This window comes from Balearica regulorum, chromosome Z (assembly GCF_011004875.1).
Source record: "Balearica regulorum gibbericeps isolate bBalReg1 chromosome Z, bBalReg1.pri, whole genome shotgun sequence".
NCBI classification, from domain to species: domain Eukaryota; kingdom Metazoa; phylum Chordata; class Aves; order Gruiformes; family Gruidae; genus Balearica; species Balearica regulorum.
The window spans coordinates 45891579-45912617 of record NC_046220.1 but is presented as its reverse complement, the minus strand read 5'-3'; the positions used below and the strand labels follow the sequence as shown (position 1 = coordinate 45912617).

Here is a 21039-nt window from a genome sequence, read left to right as displayed (position 1 = left end):
CATTTCACAAATGTTACAGATTAGTCTTAGTGCTCGTGATACCAGGTTTTGGGTCAAATTTTATTTACTATATTTAAACGTGAACTGGTCCATTTTAAAAGGGCAGTTTAGAGGTTAATTTCATGTAAGTGTGGTTTTGGAAAACTCAAAACTGTTTCCTCATTTTCAGAAAAAGCTAGAACAAAACTGTGTTACATAAATGAAAGTTTTACCTCAAAAGCAAGCAGAGGGCTATTTCTAGCATTTTAATTGCAAAAATTGAAAGAGAGAAAAATTGACTAAATGATGGTCAGACTGAAAACATGTAAGAGCCTGAAGGTCAATGCTAATGCAGCATACTAATACTGTTGCATTAGCAGTAGCATCTCTTCAGGTTCACAGACAACTTGTGCACTGGAAGACCTGTCACGATGGGGTAAAATGGAGCGCCGGAAGAAAAATGCATTTAGGATATGCAACTTTTCTTGGATCTATTTTAGCAGTCATGAAGACTGCTATTATTAGTCTTTTGACATTGCAAGAATGTAATGGACTAACATAGGTCGGGAGGGACCTCTAGGGGTCATTCGGTCAAGTCTCCCTCTTAAAGCAGGGCAAATTTACACCCCATCCAGGCCCAACTGCTTCATTTTTTTGAGAGGACGGACAGAAAGAAGGAATTTAATCACAAGTAAAGTGTTGCACCTAATGTGTCTATCCAGGAATCAATAGTTTTGGAAGTCTCTCAGACTCATTCTATACACCCTCAATTGTGGTAACCTGGGGCCATATATCCAGGCAATGGAAAAGAAGAAGGAACAGAGATCATCTCCGGGTTTTGTTATTTTCAGTACAAAAGTTACCAGGTTGGAAGACGTCTCCAAGATAGGAGAGAAAAACGTCAATAAACTATTAGCAAAGGAGGGGAAAAAATGAAGTCTTGCAATGTATTAAAAATAGAGGAAAGGATTTTGGTAGCAGTTGTCTAAGCAACAAAAGTCACTGCATTTTCTTAACTTCTTCCTTCTTTTTCAACAATAGTTTTTTAATAGTCTTATTTTCAAAGTCTTCATTTGTGGCGTACTGCAGCATTTTGGCTAGGATATAAAAGTACAGCTGCGCTTACAGAGTGGCTGAACCATATCTTTGTAGAGCAATAGGTGCTACCCTATTTCTAAGAGCCAGAAAGTCTCTTTCAGGTTTCTTTTTGGAAGGGGAAAATCAGAATTACATTCCAAACTAATACCATGTTAAAATAGTAATTAATTACAAGCCTGTATATGTATAGATGACTTATGATAGTTTGCAGTGGGATATGCCTAAACACTTCACAGATGTTTATCACATTCTTTGAAGAGACAAATTCACAATACTGTCAAAATGTACCAATTTAGGTTGCAAATACTACAATTTTGCATTAGTCGTTAGGCATCTTAAAGTCTCCTACCCTTTTTTAAATGGAAAACTGATTAGATATCAATCTGGCTGTGGGAAAAAAACACGTGTATTCTGACAGTTTATTTTGGTTATGCCTGTCCTGCCATATTGATTTAAATACCATAAAATGCAAGGCACTACCTTGAAGAATTTAGAATTTTGTTGCTCTGTGTGGAATCACTAGAGGCAGTGAAGTATGGGAAGCAGCAGCTTGGAGAAGCAGTTACAAGTTGCAATAGCTATCATAGCCTGGGCTATAGAGGCAACATAAACCAATACTATGTTTATATATGCAAACACGGGAGTAAGTAGCCCTCTTTCAGGACAGAAGCACCGGTGAGAACTTTATAGCAAGAAGATAAGCCTCCACACAGCCTGCCTGCACGCTTTGGTTAGGCGTGCAGCACGACAGCCTTTGCAGCCGTGGAGGATGCCCAAGGCCGGCTGGCAGCTGCACGGAGGGCGCACTGCCTCCGCGCCCTCGCACCTTGCAGCTCCGCGGCGGGAGCCTGCTCCGCTCGCCTGGGGCAAGCCAAGGCTGTGGGCCCGTGTGGCTGGGAAGGGGAGAAGGGAAGGGGAGAAGGGAAGGTTCGTGACCTGCTGGGCCTCCCTCGCTCTGTACTACCCACGCCAGAGCTGGCGTGCCACGAGGGGGCTCAGCGTTTGATCGGGGGCCACTTCTGCACGGCCCGAAAGCCGCGCTCCTCGCTGCCGGGCACCCCCCCGGCCGCAGCGCTCTGCACCCCCCAGGGGCCGCGCCGCAGCCTGCCGGGGCAGCTCAGGGCCTTACCCGCCCCGGGCCGCCATCCCCCGCCGCGGCTCCCCGTGCCGCCCGGGCCGGGGGGCTCCCGTCGGCGGAGACAGCGCGGCGGGGCGGGGCGGGCGCGTGACGCGTGAGGGCGGGGCGGGGCGGGGCGGGGCGGCAGGAGGGGGCGGGCCGGGCGGTGCTGGCGGCGGCGGCAGGAGGAGGAAGATGGTGGCGGCGGGAGGAGCGGCTGGCTGCCGGGCTTTCCGCCCTCCGCTGCGCTGCCGCCCCCGCCGGAGCCGCCCTGCCTACTGAGGAGCCGGCGCGGACCCGCACCAGGTGCGGAGCGGCCGCGGCCGGGAGCGGGAGTTGGGGTCCATCTCTCCCCCACACCCCCCATACCCACCCCCCACCCCCCCCCCCCCCGCCGCCGCCGCCGCCGCCGTTGGGTGTCGGGGAGGCCGGCGGGCCCGCGGGCGGGGTGGGTGCCCGGCCGGGGCGGGCGGGCGGGCGGGCGGGGGGGGGGGAGGGCAACCCGCTCCCACCTTGGCGGCGCCTGCCGGCAGCGGGGGGCTGCGGCCGGGGGGCTGCGGCGGGCGACGGGCTGCGTCGCTCCGTGTGCGCCCGCATGGGTGTGCGCGCACCGCCAGGCGGGAGCGGCGGCCCTGCACCTGCCCCGCGCCGCGGGGAGCCGCGCCGGCGCCTACGGGAATGCCTCGATCCCAGCCTCCGGCGGGCAACGGCGTGCTTTCGCCTATTTTATCTGTTTAATTATTTAACGTTGGTGCGACACGCGTGGAATAATAGTGTGCGGAGCTGTGCGTACCCTAATGCACTGGTTTGCTGGTTTTGATTTTTTTTTTTTTTTGGAAATTATTTTTTCCTACCCCGCATCTGTTCAGTGGTGAAAAGGGAAAGGAGAAATGGGGCGCGGGGGGGGGGGGGAGGGGAGGGGATGTGGAGATTTTGCAATCGCCGATGGAGTGGTCACGGTCGCAGCAGGACGGGGAGCGAAGCCCTTTCCTGCAGGAGGTGCTGCCGGGCTCTTTGGCCGCGTCCCGTTTTGCAAAAGGCAACCCACGGGGCCTGGATCTTCCCGTCCTCTCTGTGGGGTGCAGCGAGTTGCTTGTTCTGCTCTCCATCCCTGGGCTGGGGGGGGAGGTGACATCTGCTACCATCACGTACTGGTTTCAGGAAAGGGAAGGCGTCTTGATCTTTTCTTCCCGGAAAAGCAGTCTGATACAACCATTGCCTAAATCGCGGTCGTGGTCAGTGCAGCCGCACGGGCTGCATCTGCTTTCTGGAAAGATCAGTGTTAATAGGAGCGATTTACCAAGACTCGTTCTATTGCCACGGTCGATAAATCTGCCTTTTAAGAGAGACAGGAACTTGGGCCTAGGCTGGAAAACTACATCTTTTTGCCTTCCCCTGTTGTAGCGTTTTTGGGCTGTGGAATTACGGTTTGCTTTCGAGAGCGCGTTGCAGATCCGGCTGTTTTCATAGCTGCTGAGGAACGAGAAGGCAGAGATGTTTGCCTGACTCTGCATATATTAAGAATGAGCTAATGTGGGTGTAGGGCAGATCGGACACGTAGCATTTTTCTTCTCTTTGACCTGCATCACGTTAGGCCAGCTGATGAGGGTACACCCAGGTGGCTGCAATTTCGTGTGTGTTCTGCTACTGTGGCCCCTGGGTCCCCACCAGCTTGCCCTGGAAAATATTCCAGTCACAGTACTCCAGGTTCTGCTGCATTGCTGTCAAAATCTGGACCGGCTGCACCTGCCTTTGCAGCCCGTGGCTGGAACAAGCACGTGATTTTTCCCAGACACTGAGGGTGCCATAGAATGCGCTTATTCTCTAGTTGCTACATTTTAGTAATATGCAGGTAATTAAAAGTGAGGTACATTTTTACCTTTTGCTCGGGGGGGGGGGGGGGGGGGGGGGGAGGAAAGGGTGGACTGCCCAGAAACACTGTTTGGGAGTGAAGGAGAACAGTTGCCATTGTATTCAGTGCATTTGTTTGTATTTATACTGAAAAGTTAAGTGTCTGGTAAATAATAATGGAAGACCACAGGAAACTCTGCAAAAGCAGAAAATTGAGCATGCTAATGCACCTTGGGACGGATGTTTTAGATGTCCGATGAGTGAAACATAAACCTGAGTGAAAGACAGCTTGCTCTCGTTGGAAAATGTGATCAGAGATTGAGATCTATGAGCTTTTAGGCCAAACTGATTTCTACAAACTAATGGCAGTTCAAGGTTGGCTGTATGGTATGAACCGTATAATTCATTGGTCTAAGTTTCCTTGGACATTTCTAGTTGTAGCTTGAAGAGACACATTTACCTTACATTAATGCATTGTCCTCACTTAAAATAGCAACTTTTCTGGCTACTATGCTGTCTTCTAACAGATGCAAGGTCAGCCTTTTGGAAAGTTATTAAAATAAAGATATTCACAGATTAGCCCTTTGGTTATAAAATGCAGGAATACTGGGAAGGTGGTTTGGTACATCTAGGTAGGTAGAAAAGATAGTTTTGGTGTGTTGGAGGGGAGGGAGAGACACCAAAGCTTTTTAGTATAATTCTTTTTGGTTACTTAATAGAAAATAATTTTCATAATTTCTTGAGTTAATAAGTTTGCAATGCCTTACATGTTGGGAAGAGTGTAAATGCATTCCCAATTTTTTTATTTGCTAAAACTGTCTTCATGTGTTTAAACTGTAGGAAGTAATTCTTTGGAAGAGATTTTGTGATACTGGATATAGTGGCTTGGGGAATGCCAGAGGTGAAAATCTTGGGGTAGTCCATCGTGCCCTTATTCCTGCAGGGCAGGGAGAGTGGATGTGGATTTTTGGAGATAAGCCTTGAACATCTTGTTTGCTCTATGCGGATGTAAAGACTCCATAATGCTTTGAAATCAGGGACTGCTAATTTTGAGGCTACAGGCTGTGCCATCTATCTAATAAGCAACACTAACCAGAAACCCGAATTCTTTGCATATGAGATTTGAATGGATTTTAAATGGACCAGGAATTGGCTTCTGACTTCTTTGATACCATTTTAAGCCAAAGTCGTGTACAGTGCTTGCACTCTTAACCTTAAAAAGCCTGCAATATGAGAATTTTCTGCATCTTTGAAATGTCGTTAACCTTTTCTTTTCATAAACAGTGCCTACCAGCACAAGAGCTGACATGAAAGACATGCGGGTGCAAAGAAATGGAATCTCCTGTTCACCTGCTTATTTTGTATTTTTAACAGGCCAGCGTGGGTAATCATTTGCAGTGGTTTTGTTGTTTGGCTTTGAGTTGTCTCAGTGTGCAGTAGTGTTCATGGCAAACAAAATCAGGAAAATTGAATAGTAAATCCCAAAAAGATAGCTGGGAAAAAATACGCTGTGTTGGTTCTGTGGGGTTACTGCATGTGTATGAGTTCAGGGTTAGAATCCAATCCACGTTAAAAAAAATTATAAAATAAACTTCAGAGTCATCAAATAGACAAAGCAAAGGAAAAATCAAACAGAGAGCTAGAACTTGCATCTTGTGGCCTAGATACTTCAGACCAGATTCAGCATTTTTTCCATCAGCACATGAATTGTCTGCCATTGATTGTACTTGTTCTGGGTTTATATGAGATTCTGAATTAGAAGAATCAGGCCTTTTCTCTTATGCTCAAAAAATTATTGTTATTATACTACTGATATTGATAAAAACAACCAGAGGTGCTTCAGATAGTTTAATACATGTTGTCTGTAGGCAGTGCAGCTTGGTTAATTGAAGCTTAACTTTGAACAAGATCCTATTACTGTAGATTTAAGTCAAGCCTCGATGTTCCAGTAATGCATTTTTAAATGTGTTTTTCTGGTTTCACAGAAGATGAAGATTCCTGCTTAATGAGAGATCTAGCAAGCAACCCTCTGCTCATTTATTTCTAATAGATTGCATGTGATACATATTGTATAGGGGTTAAAGGTTTTTGGAAAACAGATTGATTGGTTTTGCTTCGTAGTATTGATTGGTTTGATAAGCCAGCTGCTCAGAGCAGTGTGATAGTATTTTTCTCTTTCCACGGCATGACACTGTGTTGTTCTAAAAAGGCTGCATGTTGCTTTACCGAAGGGGCCCAGGGAAACATCTTTATTTGCTGCTTTCACATATGTGGGCAAATAATGATGGTAATACCTGTCCTAATTCTGAAGAAATAAATATAGGAGCAGCATGAAGGGTGCCTGACAGCTGTGGATGGCAGAGGACTTAGGTGAGGATACTGTAGGACCATCATTTTTTTTAGAGATGTACCCTTCCCCATGCTGTCCAACATGTTCTTATCTACGTTGTCTGTCAAATCTTGCTCATAAGCAAGCAATTAAGCGTTACTTGCTTCTTTCGTTTTTTAACAAGCACTTCCATAAAAATTACTTTCTGTAAGAAGATGACCACCTTGTCACCAGTCTGAGGAAAATGTGAGAGTAGGGAGTGAGAGACTTCATTAAAAGTCTGTAGGTGAATGTGACAGATGAGCAGCATGTCCTTGGAATTCAGGCTGATTCCTTTTAGTGGTAATTTCTTTTTTTCAACTAATTAAACTCTTCTGAACCTCTGTGGCACCCTTGTTGTGCATCAAGAGCATCCCTGCTGAATTTGATATTCAAACTTCCAGCTTTAAAAGATGAGCACAGATCAGGAAAACACCAGGACAGTAGAGCCATGGAGTCTACAAAACTTGGCCATCTGCTACCAAGATCGATTGAGCAGCTACCCTAAATTAACTCACTGTTGCTTTATTTTTCCACACTGGGGATGTATATCAGGGGAAGAACTGCCTTTCTATATATGTGTTGTTGAGGTACTGGTTCGATATGTAGGAGATACAGGTTTAGCACCTTTGTATTGATCTGTATAAATAATTTTGTTTCTCTGCAATTATTTTCATTTTTGTACATAAGAGAAAAGGTTTCTGATCATTCCTGTTCTGGTGGTCATTCAGGTTTATTTTTTTTCTTGTAAATATCCACTCAAAAATTGGTGGGTATTTGGGTGGGCAAGAGCTTAGGGGCTGAGTAAAGTAAGGTGTTTTTAAACAGAAAGAGGAGGAAAAAAAATCAGAACATAATGGAAGATTTAAAACATGTATGACTTTTTTTTCCCTAACATATGCTTAGGTTTTATTCATGGATTCTTATTTTTTCAAAATTTATTCTGATATATGAGTTGCAAGTCTTGCTGACAGTGTTACTATTGCTCTGTATTTACATAGTGTCTATTCTGATGAGACATGTTTGAAGTCTTGTTGCTTTGAAAGTCTTAAATACAACTCTTCTTTAGATTAAATAAATTTAAATTAGAAAAACTTTTTTTAAAAAAAATGAGAGTAATATCTAAAAAAGCTTTCACCAGAGCAGAAGGAGGAAGCAGAGGGTAAAAGCTCTTGCTCTAGGTCTTCCCTAGGCTATGGTAGGCAGAATGCTTTAACTTACATTCTTCAAATCCAAAAAGAACAGGCAAACCTAGTGGTTTTCTATGTTGGCTGTCTCAGGTGAATAGTGGGAGGGTGGGTACCACCTTCACTTTTGGAAGAGGAAACAGGCACGTTTTGTGTGATGTGAGTGGGGAGCTGAGGGGTTTTTTCTTCTCTTTTCTTAAGAGCTTTCTCACACCAGCTTTTTTATGATCACAGAGTAACTTGAGTTGGAAAGGATCCCTAAATGCCATCTGATCAAAGCTCCGCTCTAATCGGGCGACTAAGGCGAGGGCTGCACATGGCGTGTTTGTAGCCCTTGGCTTAACTAAAGCGTGAAGCTCTGGACCTGGAGCGCCGCGCCTCTCCTGGGTTTCCAGCACCAGAGTGTGCAGGGGGCTCCGCTCACCACGCCGGCAGGATGGGGCACGGCTGCCGGAAGCGAGCCTTCCTCCTACCTGCCCTCCTCCTCCTCTGCCGGCTGAGCTGCTCACTCTGCCACTGTCGCTGGGGAGTGTTGGGGTGAAGAGCATCTGCCGTGCGAGGGAAACGGCAAGGACCTCCTGGTGGGTGCCGGTTTCTAAATCTGTCTTACTGTAGTTGGTCCACGCAGGAAAGGGCTGAAATACAGGTGTATTTGCTGTGCTAGCTTATCCAGTGACCTGATAATTTTTATTTTCTTAAAAAGGATTTTTGAGATGATCATAACGGAGAAAAGTAATGTCCGGAAGTTTAGAAAAAGTGTTTTTGTGTGTGTGTGTTAAATTCTGTTGCAACAGTTGAAAAATTAGAGCTCTATTTTGTAAAAAATGAAAGCTTTATTAAGCAGCATTCCTACTAATTACATGCTGTGCAGTTACCTTTTACCTAATGAAGAAAATCTCCCGTAGTAACTTTGTGGTGAGCTGACAGAAACGTGTTTAAATAAAAGAGTCAGAGTAAAATGTAATACCATTGCATTTTCAGTGGGTATTTTACATACCCTTTCCATGAACTTTACATGTATTTCTGATGTCCACAGCTGCTGTTGTACCTTTTATCTTGGAGCAATAAATAGGGATGAACTCAGGGTTCTGCTCTCGCTCAAGAATTGTCTTCCCTTGCTGATAAATGATTAATGTAATCCACTTATGAGATTGCTATGACATCATTCAGATTTTGGCATGCTTAATTTTATTTCATAACAATGAGAAGATCCCAAAGTCCTTGAAAGCTTTTTCGTGGAGGACCGTGCTAGGGCTGCGAGAGGAGCATGGGAGAGATGTTTGAGCTTGATGCCTTCTGGGCAAGGAGCTGGGCATTGGCCCGAGGGGATGGCACCGTGCTTCTTAACTTTGGGTCTGCGTTAGGTTCAACATCCCAGCTTTAGACTGTTAACTACAGCCTTGTGATAATTAGTCTGATTGTTTTCGCCCTAGTTTAAAGTCTTGTCCAAGTCAGGCAGTTTTAATGGGTTGTATTTTTGCGTGGGGTACCCTTTGGGCCACACAGAATTTTGGAATCAGCAGTTTTAGTTGCAGTTAAAGTGGAGTAAGTGATTTAACACTCTGTCACATATCTTTTTATTTCTTTACCTAAGAAAACTGTAAAGACTGAATGCCTTTATTTCAGCTTAGGTCAAGCTGCTTTTGAAGGCACATTTAAAGGTGATTAAGGCTACAGAAAACACATCTATGTTTTAGGAGTTACACACATTTAATGCTTCGATACACAATACATCGAAACATGTACTGGATTCAAATCTAACTACTTCATTAAATAGAACTCGTATTTCCAGTTAGCTACTGACTTGATTATTTCTGCTTTTGCAGCCAAGGTATCTGTCGTGGTTTTACCCCAGCGGGCAGCTGAGCACCACGCAGCCGCTCGTTCACTCCCCCCCCGCCATTGGGATGGGGAAGAGAATCAGAAGAGTGAAAGTGAGAAAACTCCTGGGTTGAGATAAAGACAGTTTAATAGGTAAAGCAAAACCCACGCGCACAAGCAAAGCAAAGCAAGGAATTCATTCCCCACTTCCCATGGGCAGGCAGGTGTTCAGCCATCTCCAGGGCAGCAGGGCTCCGTCATGCGTGATGGTTACTTGGGAAGACAAACGCCATCACTCCGAACGCCGCAGCCCCCCACCCCCCCTTCCCCCAAGCCCCTTATAAACTGAGCATGACGTCATACGGTATGGAATATCCCTTTGGTCAGTTTGGGTCAGCTGTCCTGGCTGTGTCTCCTCCCAACTTCTTGTCCACCCCCAGCCATCCCGCTGGCAGGGCAGTGCAAGAAGCAGAAAAGGCCTTGGCTCTGTGTAAGCACTGCTCAACAATAAGTCCATAGAACAAAAACATCTCTGTATTATCAATGCCGTCTCCAGCACAAATCCAAAACATATCCCCACACTAGCTACTATGAAGAAAAATCAATCCTCTCAGCTGAAACCAGGACAGTATCTCAGCCTCCTGAACAAAATTTTTGTCTCGGGGAAAGCCAAATAAGTAAGCTGGGAGGAGAAGAGAAGAATAAATTGATTAGCATGTCTATAAGCTGCATGTATCACTACTTATTTTAGCTAAAAAACAGTCTCAGTAATGTACCAGGTAACTCTTTGGGTTATGTTGGCTATTGCAGGTGATGGGGAGCATCACCTGATGTCTTCTGCTGCGCTGGTTGTGAGGGTGCCTGTGTCACTGGGATCCAGTTGTTAGTCGTCGTCAGCCAGCAATAACAAAGCATTTCCCAGAGGAAATCTGGTTCTCTGTCAGACCCCCCTCAGGATAAATTACCCCTGATAGCCAAGAGAAGCATTTTGAACAGAATGGCAAGGTGGAAATACAGTTGCATGAACAGTAAGTATTGAAGGCACAATCCTAGCTTCTATAGAGTTAATACTTGTATAGTCAGTTTTCAAAAAAGTAGTAAGTTCTCTGCTCCAAAAATGGTAGCCTTTTGGTGATTCTCTAGGAATTAAAACTGCAGTGAACAGCCTTCTAATGCATGGAGCGAAGGCAATTTTTATATGTCATATTTTTGGTATGCAAAGTCATTTTTTATTGACAATACTTTTTCTTCAGCATCTGTATCCATCAATATGATGACTTATTAGGTAGAGGGCCAAAGATATTTTTCTTTTTTTCTTTTTTTTTCTTTCCAGTATATAACTGTGTTGAAACCTGAGCAGTTCACAACTCAATTTTGATCAGCAGTGTTAAACTCTATGATATGTCTTAGCTATGGTTTTGTAAGCAGTGGTATCCACAGGCACTGTGGTGCGTGTTTGTATACATGTACTAGATACACTCTGGATAACAGAAGAGCACAAACAGCAGTAAGGTAAGAGCTCCTTTTTTATTAAGAAACAGCACTTCATTTATTTGGAAAAGGAAGACTTTTTCAGCTGCCTGTCCAAGAGTCTTGTGTTTTCAAATGGCAGAGTGTGTGATTTTAGGACCGTTGGACATTGGGGATCCCTGAGGGATGTGTACTGTACTTTTGTAGGTTTCTTACACCTGAAACCAGAGGGTGAAATTACCAGGAAGGATTTCACAGGGTGGGATTGAATAATTCAGGGCTTCTTATGATGTGAGGAAGACAAGACATTTCTTCAGTCAGTTAGGATACTGTTAAAGTCAGTCTGGTGATTTTTATAATCATATGAACTGCAAGGACTTAATGACAGTACACGAAGAAGCTGTTATTCCATTTTTTATGATATTCTGGGTCTCAGTTATTAATGTTTAGTGGGTCAAAAAATCAGACACACACCCCTTAGAGGCTAACTTCCTCCAACCAGGTGCACATCTGCTGTCGCTGCATTTGCTCGACCGACAGGACTTTCCCTCTGTCCAATGTACGACAGGAATTCTGTGGCTTCCTGGCCTTTCACAGTGTCTCACATGGTTATTACAGTGTAGTAGCATACACAGCTTCTTTTCTGTGTTGTCTTTTCAGATGTAGTGAGGTGCTGAATAGTGGCCATACCTGGTAATCCGGATAAAACTCACTGCTTTGGTGGCTCTGAGAAGAATCCAACAAAGTCTTTGGGTGGATTTCGTTGGTCTTCACCTGGCACTAGTGGGGGAGAGAAGACAAGTTTGCAAATACAGAGTCATCAAATATTTCAAGTATGAGCTGATGTGCCGTGAAGTCACCTGTAATCAAACTTGCCTGAGACTTTCAGTTGTGCAGAGTTCTGTGTTCACCCTGGTCAAACTAGCCCTTCCCGAAGCCTCGCAAGCGGTGCGGCAGTACAGCTTCGTAAATGGTTTCAAATTTTACCATTAGTTTTGACTAAAGTAGTTGGAGCAGTTGGAGCAGCTGTGCAATTAGTACAGCTTTGTAAATGGTTTCAAATTTTACCATTAGCTTTGACTAAAGTAGTTGGAGCAGTGGTTACACTTTGGTAGGTAAGTAATTATCAACATAGGATTTTCCTGTCATTGCTCTTTAAAAATTACATCCTGTTTGGAGGAGAGGGGAAGGGAAGAGACTGTAATTGAAGCATCCATCCGGTGCGTTTTGATGACACAGCATGTTAGTGAGTTGAGTTGTCTCATACTTGCTGTAACAAGCCAATCCCAAATACATAACAAGGACTTAGCATACAGTGTAAAAAGGACCTGCTGTTGTACCTGAATATTGTATATTCAGACTATTATAATTTCTGAAGTTTGTTTGTTCTTGTACGCTTGTTTACTAACTGAATCTTTTGAAGACAGCTTAAGATCCCATGGCCACAGCTGTTTAAGAACAATGCTTGTGAAATACGAGCTTTTTTTACCAAGAGGAAGGAATCCCCCTAAAGATCTCCACCATGCTTTTATTATCCAAAGAGCAAATCTTCTGGCTGCCATCCTGTCTAAAGAGAAAATGTATGGATCAACATGTTAAGTTTCAAGGGTGAAAATCTGGAAGCCATTTTCTGCTGAGGAGAGACTAAAGCCTTAGAAGTTTAGGCTTTTGTTCTGTTGCTCATCATTTGTGATACACTTTCCCTACCTGCCGTGAGGATTCTGAATTCTCTTTTATGGGCTCCCAGATCTGTTCTTGCTGATGTTTGTAGCTTACTAAGCACTGACAAAGAGAACTTGTGAGATTTGTGACACTTTCAGTTGTGAGGAGGCATATGAGTGTCAGAAGCAAACATGGAGTGAAAATATACCAATTTCAGTGCATTTTATGAGATGGCAGTGGTATTGTTGCCAGTTTTTGTCTGGAGACTCAGGATGGTAGCAGTGCTTTTATTTGTATTTCCAGGATTATCTTTATGATTGCAGATTCTTCACTCTTAGCCCCAGGTACCTCAGAGGAAACCTTCCTGTGTGCTAGTTATATATTTTTATTTTTTTTTACCTATCCGTAAGTGTAGCATGTGAAAATTGAATTCCTTCTTGTAAGGCATAACAGTGTCATCCTTCAGCTCCATCTGCATGTGCACCATGCTTGTGACAAGGCCTGAAAGGTAATCTCAGGTACACATTTTATTTTGCATCTGGTGTGTATCTGTTCTAGTTTTGCTGTGAGTAGTGTATTTTAAATGCCTTTGAATTGTATATGGTGAAGATTTAATCCTCTTCTTTTTTTTTCTCTTCCATCCCATCTGTATCTGGTGTGTAAGTTACATCATCGTGTTTTCCACTTGTTTGTCTTTGTTCTGAGGAGGCTGATTATTCTTCTTCTAAATGTAGCCTCATTCATGAGTTCCCAGTGCATGTGACATATTCCCCAAGGAAAGGCAGTGATGCAATAGTGGATCTGCGAGGGACCGAAGTTAGAAAAAATGCCTTTGCAAAGGATCTGATGAACCTGTGGAGGACACATGGGGAGAGAGTTGAGAGAGTTCGTGTCTGGGTGCGCATTTAATCTAGAAACATGTTTCAGAAAAAAAACCCCACCCATTATCTCTTGGAAGTTATAGGAGAATTGTGGACTGGGTTAATGGGAAGAGCTTAAAAATTGGCAGATGCTTCACCATTGTGATAGAAAGAGCTTCACAGTCCACAGTTTGGAGCTGGTGGCCCACAGCATCCAAATAAATCTTTGTCGCTTCATGCTAAAGACTTGGCAGTGGGTGGTTACTGTTCTACATAGCTTTGATACTCCAGACTGGGGGAAAGCCTTTACATTTTCTGTGGCTTAGTGAATTTACAGTCGAAGAAATAGTTTTTTCTCAATTTCATGTTTGTTTTTTTTAATAATGCTGAATATCTTGTCGGGATGATATCTGTAGGTTTGCGAATAAGTTGGCATCTGGTTTTCTTGTACCACACTAATAAAGATGCTCAGTGAATTACAGAAATAGAAGACCTCATTGTGACAGGCATAGACACAGTTTCTCTTGTAATTATCTGCATATCAAGTACATGGTGTTTCTGTAGTGTTGGGCTAGCAAAAGAAATTACCCTGTCGTTGCTGCTGTCATTGTATATTGCTTTATAGGAGGGTTTGTGTGGTTTTATTGATGCATTAGGGACAGATGCATTCCTGGGTTGCAAAAGCAAACTTTCTCTGTTTTTCTTGGTAAACCTTATGCTGTCAAGAAAAGAGTTACAGTAATTTTGAGCACAAATTGGGTTATTAATCTACCGTGTGAAAATTACATTTTGTTTCAACATGAATAAAACCAATTCTTTTGTTGTTGTTCAACTCTTTGAATGGAGACATGACAGAAGTCTGAGGTTAGTGGTTTTGAATGTATCTTGTGAGAAAAAGATTTTGCTGTGCTGATTTTTGACCTATTGAAGAGAGACAGCAAGGGCAAGGAATACAGGGACTGAGTTAAGGGTAATGTTAGACTCGTAATAGCAAGTTTTCAGTGTTTGAGCTTAACTTACCATTGAAGCGCTTTGCTTTAAAAGAACCAATAAACTTCTGATCTCTGCCATCGCTGTGTGTCCCTTACAGTGTGGGTTGTTTGTCTTGAAATAAATAACACAAGGATGTTCAAAGGGTAGGAGTGATTCCTGATAATTGGAGAGGGCTGAAATGTTATCTCCGTTTTGTTAATAAAGGGGAATGATCTTATTTCCCAACTGAAAAGCCTGGCAGAAGCAGCATGAAATAAAGCCATGTATGGTAAGGAGGACCTAACTGTGAATGATGGGATGAGATGCAGAACAGAGAACTACGCTTTGGAAAAAACATCGCAACACTGACGTCTACTGGACTGTGAAATAGTCTCCCAGGGAGTGAGGGAAGATAACATTTTTGGAGAAGTAAATACTCAGTGGTGCAAGGGCTTCAACTATACTGTAGGGAGCAATCCTCCACTGGAATAATCTCTTTCTGAAGGATTTTGACATGGCTCTGGTTTTCATCCTTGAAACTGATATAAGCAGATTTCCTTGTCTTCTTTTGTTTGCTTGTTTTGTCACCAGCTGTAGTTTTCTGATACTGGTTTTTTTCCATGAGAACAACCATTTGGTGATGTGGTAAATTATTTTCCATTTTAGTTTTGCCCTTGAAGCAGCACGCCATTACTTATCCATTGGTCCATTGCTTTAGGTTGATAATTAAAGTTTGATTAAAATATAGTAAAGGTTAGTATGTTTGATCCTTGCAAAAGAAGACCAGAAGGTGTTGGTGAGTTAGTAATCACAGGTGATCATAGTGTAATTGCATATGGTCATGCTTTATAGTGATTTTTTTTATTCCTTTGCAAGTGAGTGGAATGCTTCTAACAAGTGCACCCTGTATTGATGGGTCTATCTTTGATGTAATTCCAAACGTGACCACAACCTTTGCTACTTGTCTTTCCTTCTTAAAAAATACAGGGAAAGTAAAATCTGTAGAAAAATCAACTTAAATTGTAAGGATCAGATAGAAGCACAGTGAGTGGCAGAGGGAGCGCAATACAGGTGCTGGGTAAAAAGAAATTAAGAGAAAAATGGTAACAAGTGCCCTCAATATAATAATGTCCAGTGTGGGAAGGGGGCTAGTTAATTTTTTTTTTAAAGTGGTAAAACAAAGAAGGATGTTTGGGAGTTAAAGTTGTTGGAAGAAAATAATTCTAAATGCTAGGAGAAACTGTGATAATAATGCTGAATTCACTGAAAGACTGCTAGGGAATATGTTTGGAAATTATTTATAGGATTTGGGAGTTAATATAGACCAACAAAGAGGTTTTTTAGGTCCTGATTGTTAGAATATTTTCCTTCCAGGGAGAGTATGATTTATTGCTGAGGTGTCTTTGGATGTCAAAAGGTGATGTTTGTACAAAATTTTTCTTGTTGGAAAGATGAAGTAGATACTATGATTGCAAGATGCCTTGAGCTATTTCAGAACATCATCTCACTTTCCCACAGGTGGTTCAAGTGGTGCCGCTGTAGCCCTGAGGATTCTCATTGTTGCTTCTTTCCAAATCTTGTTTCCCATGCTCTTAAAAATCTGGCATTGTGGGAAATGCTCATTAGTAATTGAAGACTGATTAACATTATTTCTGTAGACTATTGCCATCTCTGTAATCATCCTGAATTTTGTGATGTTCTTTATCACATACCCACATTTACTCTCACACTAATGCCTTCAGCATGCAAAGCAGGCAGTGCTGCCTGTTGAGCAAGGGCAACAATCTCCAATGAAGAAGTTTCTATAACATGCATACAGCAGATACTCTGATGTATTTTATCTCTTCAAGATCTTTTTCCTCCTTTTGAAAGCTGTGTGAAATCCATTAATTTGCCAGACCTCTCTAGATTTTTTCACTTGGAAAAATGTGATGTAGAGTGGGGAGGGCACTGTGGTCCCCGTGGCCATGTGCTGCGTGTGGGTTGCTCTCTCTGGTGAGGTGACCCAAAAGACTGCTGCAGCGATGGTTTCTGATGTGGAAGCCTATTCAGTGAAACAGAGAAGTTACCTGCCGTACTGGTGGTCTGCCTGTCATTTGTGCTTCATGACTGCTGTACTTTTCTGGTGTTGTATTAATAGCTTGAGGAGTTTGAAGACACACCACAGCTTTGAGGAGTTTGAAGGCACGCCAGAAAAACTGCCAGGGAATTGTCAACATTTGGTTTTGGTTTTTGTTTCTAAGTTTAATGATAAATTGCTGATGTTGCTGTGTATATAGCCCAGATCAGAAGTCATTGAGAGTGTGGTGGAACGGTAGGGCAGCTCAGGTGCACAGTTTTGTGACTTCCAGGAATCTACTAAGGTATAGAATAACATTATCTTTTCAATAAATGCAAAACATGTAATTAAACAACTAGTGCCTGATGCCTGGGGCTTGTTATTAAGGCAGTTCACAGACTTCCATGACTTTTGGCTAAATTCAGTGAAGCTTGTGCAAAGGCTTAACTTGTATGTGTATCATGTCAAAAGTGCTACAAATACCTGGAAATGAAAAATACTTCCCAGTGCCCTTGTACTTGTTTCTTTGTAAGTAAATCTACCCAAAAAAAAAAAAAAAAAAGGTGACATTGCTGCTTCAATGTTGGGGGAGTAAGAGTAGAAGTAATGAAGTGACAATCTTCTCTATATGTGGGAGATGACGTTTTTTGTTTAAAGTAGCACTTAGTTTATTTTGATAGTAGTTATTACCTGGCATGCTTCTGCTTACATTTTGACTAACTGCTTGCTAGAATAGCTCCTAGAAGTGCCCCACAGAGATGAGCACGCTGGTGTTTTCCAGGCAATGATAGGCTATCAGAGCGTGGCGTTGAGGAGGCCCTGGAGAGCAGCTGAGGCTATGCTTTTGAGCCACGACATCCAAAATCTCTGAAGTGGAAATTAGTGAAAGTGAAGGGTATTATGAACAGTGTTCTGTCTGAATTCATCTGTATCTTCGCTAAGTGGGATTTTCTTCCTGGGGAAGGCTTGCAAATCCTTAGGAATTTGAAGCAGTACATGAGTAGGAAGTAGAAAATACCTGAGAGACTCAAAGATCCTTTGACTGATCTGCTTCTAGCATAATTAGCCAAGTCCCAAGCAGTGATTTTGACTTGCTCCAGAAATGTAGAAGAAACAATATTTTTCATGAGGAAAAAACAGTCTAGGGGCATCTGATTTAAATCTTTGTAGCTCAGCTATAATCCTGTCAGTGACACAAAGCTGTATTCAATTTTGTGGAGTTACATTTATTTAGAATCAACTGGAGGTCTGTCCTTAGTATTTAATCCATTTGTTTGTTACTGTCAAAGGCTTACTTGAGAACTAAGCTGAGGTGGCACTGAGGTGTTGTGGACATCTCTGGAGGATATGCCCGTATGCTATTTGGAAGCAATTTTGCTAAAGAAGTTTCCACATCTCTTTTTTTTTTTTTTTTTTTTTTTTTTGTACTTTCTCTTCTTAAACAAACTGTTTAAGTAACTTTCCTCCCCTCCCTGTTGTAAGGTGTATACCATACTCTGATCAGGCTTGCAGTCTTTTTATATTCAGAATGGCTCAGTTGATTAATGGCTTTTTCAACTTTTTGATGAGCTCAAAAGCAAAAATAACTTTAAAAATTTTGTACACTTGCTTGTAGCTGGGGAAAACATACACCCCAAAAAATCTGTAAGAGAACAAACATGCTGAATAAGTAGACTGTTCCCTATATAGTGCTCTTATCCAAATCTTTCTTCAGGCAACATGACTTTATTACTCTTCTGTTTCTTTTCCTCATGTTGGTTGTTCTGATTCTGTTCTTGCTGGAAGAATTTGCTTCTTTGGTTTTGGTTGGGTTTTTTGGGGGGTTTTTTTAATGTTAGGACACCTATTGGACAATATAGTGAAAACAAAAACCCAACAACAACAAAAAATCCCACACCCCAAACCCAGAAACTAGTCAATTTGGACTCTGGGCAGCTGTTTTAAGCCAATTTTTGGTGTTAATAACATATTTTTTTGTTATGAGCAACTAAAAATTGGTCTCCTCTAATGTACGGGTTTATGAAGCCTGAAGGAATTAAAAAAAAAAATTTGTTTCCTAGCCAGATCATATTTATGGGAAGGTAGATAGGGTGAAAAACGTATTCTAAATCAGTAATTATAACGTAGTTTCCACATTAAAGACTGAGGTGTTTTAAATTGCCTGCCATTAACAATGTCGTTGCATTTCTTTAGATGATGCACAGAACCTTCCAAAAGCTTTTAATTATTGTTTTCTTTGTTTATTTCCAAGTTTCCACACAATCTAGTCAGTGTTTGTGGCATTAATGAGCATCGTGAGAGTTTCTTGTGCAGGATTCTTCAGTTGTTTGTCCACAGTGACTCCAATCCTGAAGTAAATCACGCAGGAGCATCATTTTTCAAAGAAATGATTGCTAAGTAGGTGGATTCTGTACACTGGGAAGGAGCTAAACTTTTGGGCAATAGGATGTTTGGATGTTTTTAGAGAAACTCTTATATTAAATTTGCAGTTGATAAGGTTACAACAGACAAATGGATTATCTTCCCTTGTATGACTTGTAACTGCATTGCATACCTCTTCTACTGCCCAAGCATCAGCACCTGGCAGGCGAAGGTGGGACACCTTCTGATCACTGCTACACCGGTATAAAATTATGTCAGCTCCAGGTGTTTTAAAATTTAAAGCCTTTTCAGTTACTGGTATACTTCAAAGCAGCAGGTTGTCTGGACTACTCACTTTCACTCTACAGTTAGTTTATATTTGAAGATGCTTGAAAGTGAATTTAGAAAACCTGGCACAAGAGTGGCTAGCACAGCTTTTCTCAGGGAATGGGCACAATCCCTTCCCCCACCAGAGTCCAAATGGCCATTCTATGTCCTTTGCATGTCCCATGCAGAACCCTTGTGTGGCTCTTGAATATGGCTTCCTTGTGGCTTTTTGCCATGGGCTTTTGGGATGTATTTGGTAATCTGTAGCAAGTTCATTGCGTAGCATCATGGAGAGGCTGTGAAAGGGATGGGCAGGTCTTCTGGATGGCATCAGGGCCACCCTATAAGTGACAGGTGGGTGGACAGTTTTAATCATGGATGTGAAAGTGCTGCTATTGGCAAGAGCTTCCAGCAATGGATCTGGGAGCTGGCTCTGGTCCAAAGCCAGGACTGCTTAAGTGAGGACAGTCTGGCACTGGGGATCTGTGCGATGCCCTAAAAACATCTTGCATAGCAAAGTGCCACAGGACTGCGATTCCCCCGGTGCTTTGTAGAAGAAAACCCATAAGGAATTACTCAAGCACAAGGACACATGGAACCTGATTTCCATAGGATCCATAAGGCTTTCGTAAGTCTGCCTTTCTTTTACTGCTCTGTTGCTTTCTTGTCCCACTCCCTGTATCCTTACCACACACCTCCCAGGAAAGCCAGGAAATAGGTCAAGAAGCAGAAGAGGGTGAAGCTTAAAGGAAGTCCATTATCTTTGAGTCTCTTATAAAATAAATTTAAAATTGGCCAATGGCTAAAAAAAAATAAGGATGAGAAATAAAGAAATGTTTAATCACTTTATTGTTCTTGGATTATTAACCTAATAAAAGAGCCTACCTTCCAGGCTGTTTAATCATAGAGGGTTTTTTCCAGTGTAATATTATGTATAGATTATAAATCTTACAAGCTTGTGTGGTGCTTTGTTTTCTTTTTGGTAAACGGTAACTGAAAATCGGCAACATAATATATTAAATCTTTAATGAAGCTTTAATTATGTCTATGCATTTCTGTTTGAGTAATATCAACTTGTATAAAAACATTAGGTATACTTCACATACGTTATAGCCTTTCCACAAGACTACTCACATATGGATAAAATAACATTCATCTGGTTTTTATTTTATAAGAAGTTCTTTCTTGGTTGTGGCGTTGGTGAAGGCTTGTGTTTGTTTGGGCTTTTTATGGGTCTTTAAAGAGTTGATGCTATATGAAGTATAGAATTTGGATTCATCTATTTAAAAAGAAATTTTAAATGTTTTGCTTTTTAAAAAGAAAATTTATTTTGTAATTCTGAATACACTGTGACTACTACTTTTTCCTTTTTTTTTACTTCCCTTTTTCCTTCTTGCAGACACTTGAGTTATGATTAATTGAATGAACATTTATGGAGGGACTTTATTAGAAAGCTTATATTGCTTTTCTTATTTTCAGCACTTGTCATTTTGCAGTTGCAGTGATCTTTCATAAAAAGATCATGCAGTTAATAGTAATAGTTTTATTTGCACAAACTGTTTTTTACAAATAAATAAGCTCTTCAGGACAGTGTTTTCTCTTACTTTAGAAGAAATATAGAAATTTGTGATAATCAGACTTTTTCTTTTTTTAAAGTGTTTTCTTTTGACATTTTTCAATAAACATTTGAAATAATTTTGAATCCCTGCCATCAGTAGTGGTTGTGCCATTACTGCTGTACAATGAAAAATAGTGGGTTAGGGAGAGGAAAACTTATCCAGATTTGCTGGACAGTAGGCTGATATTGTGTATATCTGCCATGAAACAGAATTCAAGCCACCAAAAATTAATGTATTAGCATAGCTTAGTGGAAAGAGTTTAGACTTCTTTTTGTATTTTATTTTCTA

General features: G+C 42.0%; 1 protein-coding gene across 2 annotated transcripts in view; it reads left to right on the top strand.

Moving 5' to 3' along the window:
- The first annotated feature begins 2345 nt into the window (after positions 1 to 2345).
- Positions 2346 to 21039, top strand: part of APBA1 (amyloid beta precursor protein binding family A member 1) — a 105242-nt gene continuing 86548 nt past the window's right edge. The window contains exon 1 of one of the 2 annotated variants that reach the window (XM_075740892.1): positions 2346 to 2500. The gene's annotated coding sequence lies outside the window, so the exon portion shown is untranslated. The remainder of the gene's footprint in view (positions 2501 to 21039) is intronic. The other variant, XM_075740893.1, reaches the window with a different exon arrangement.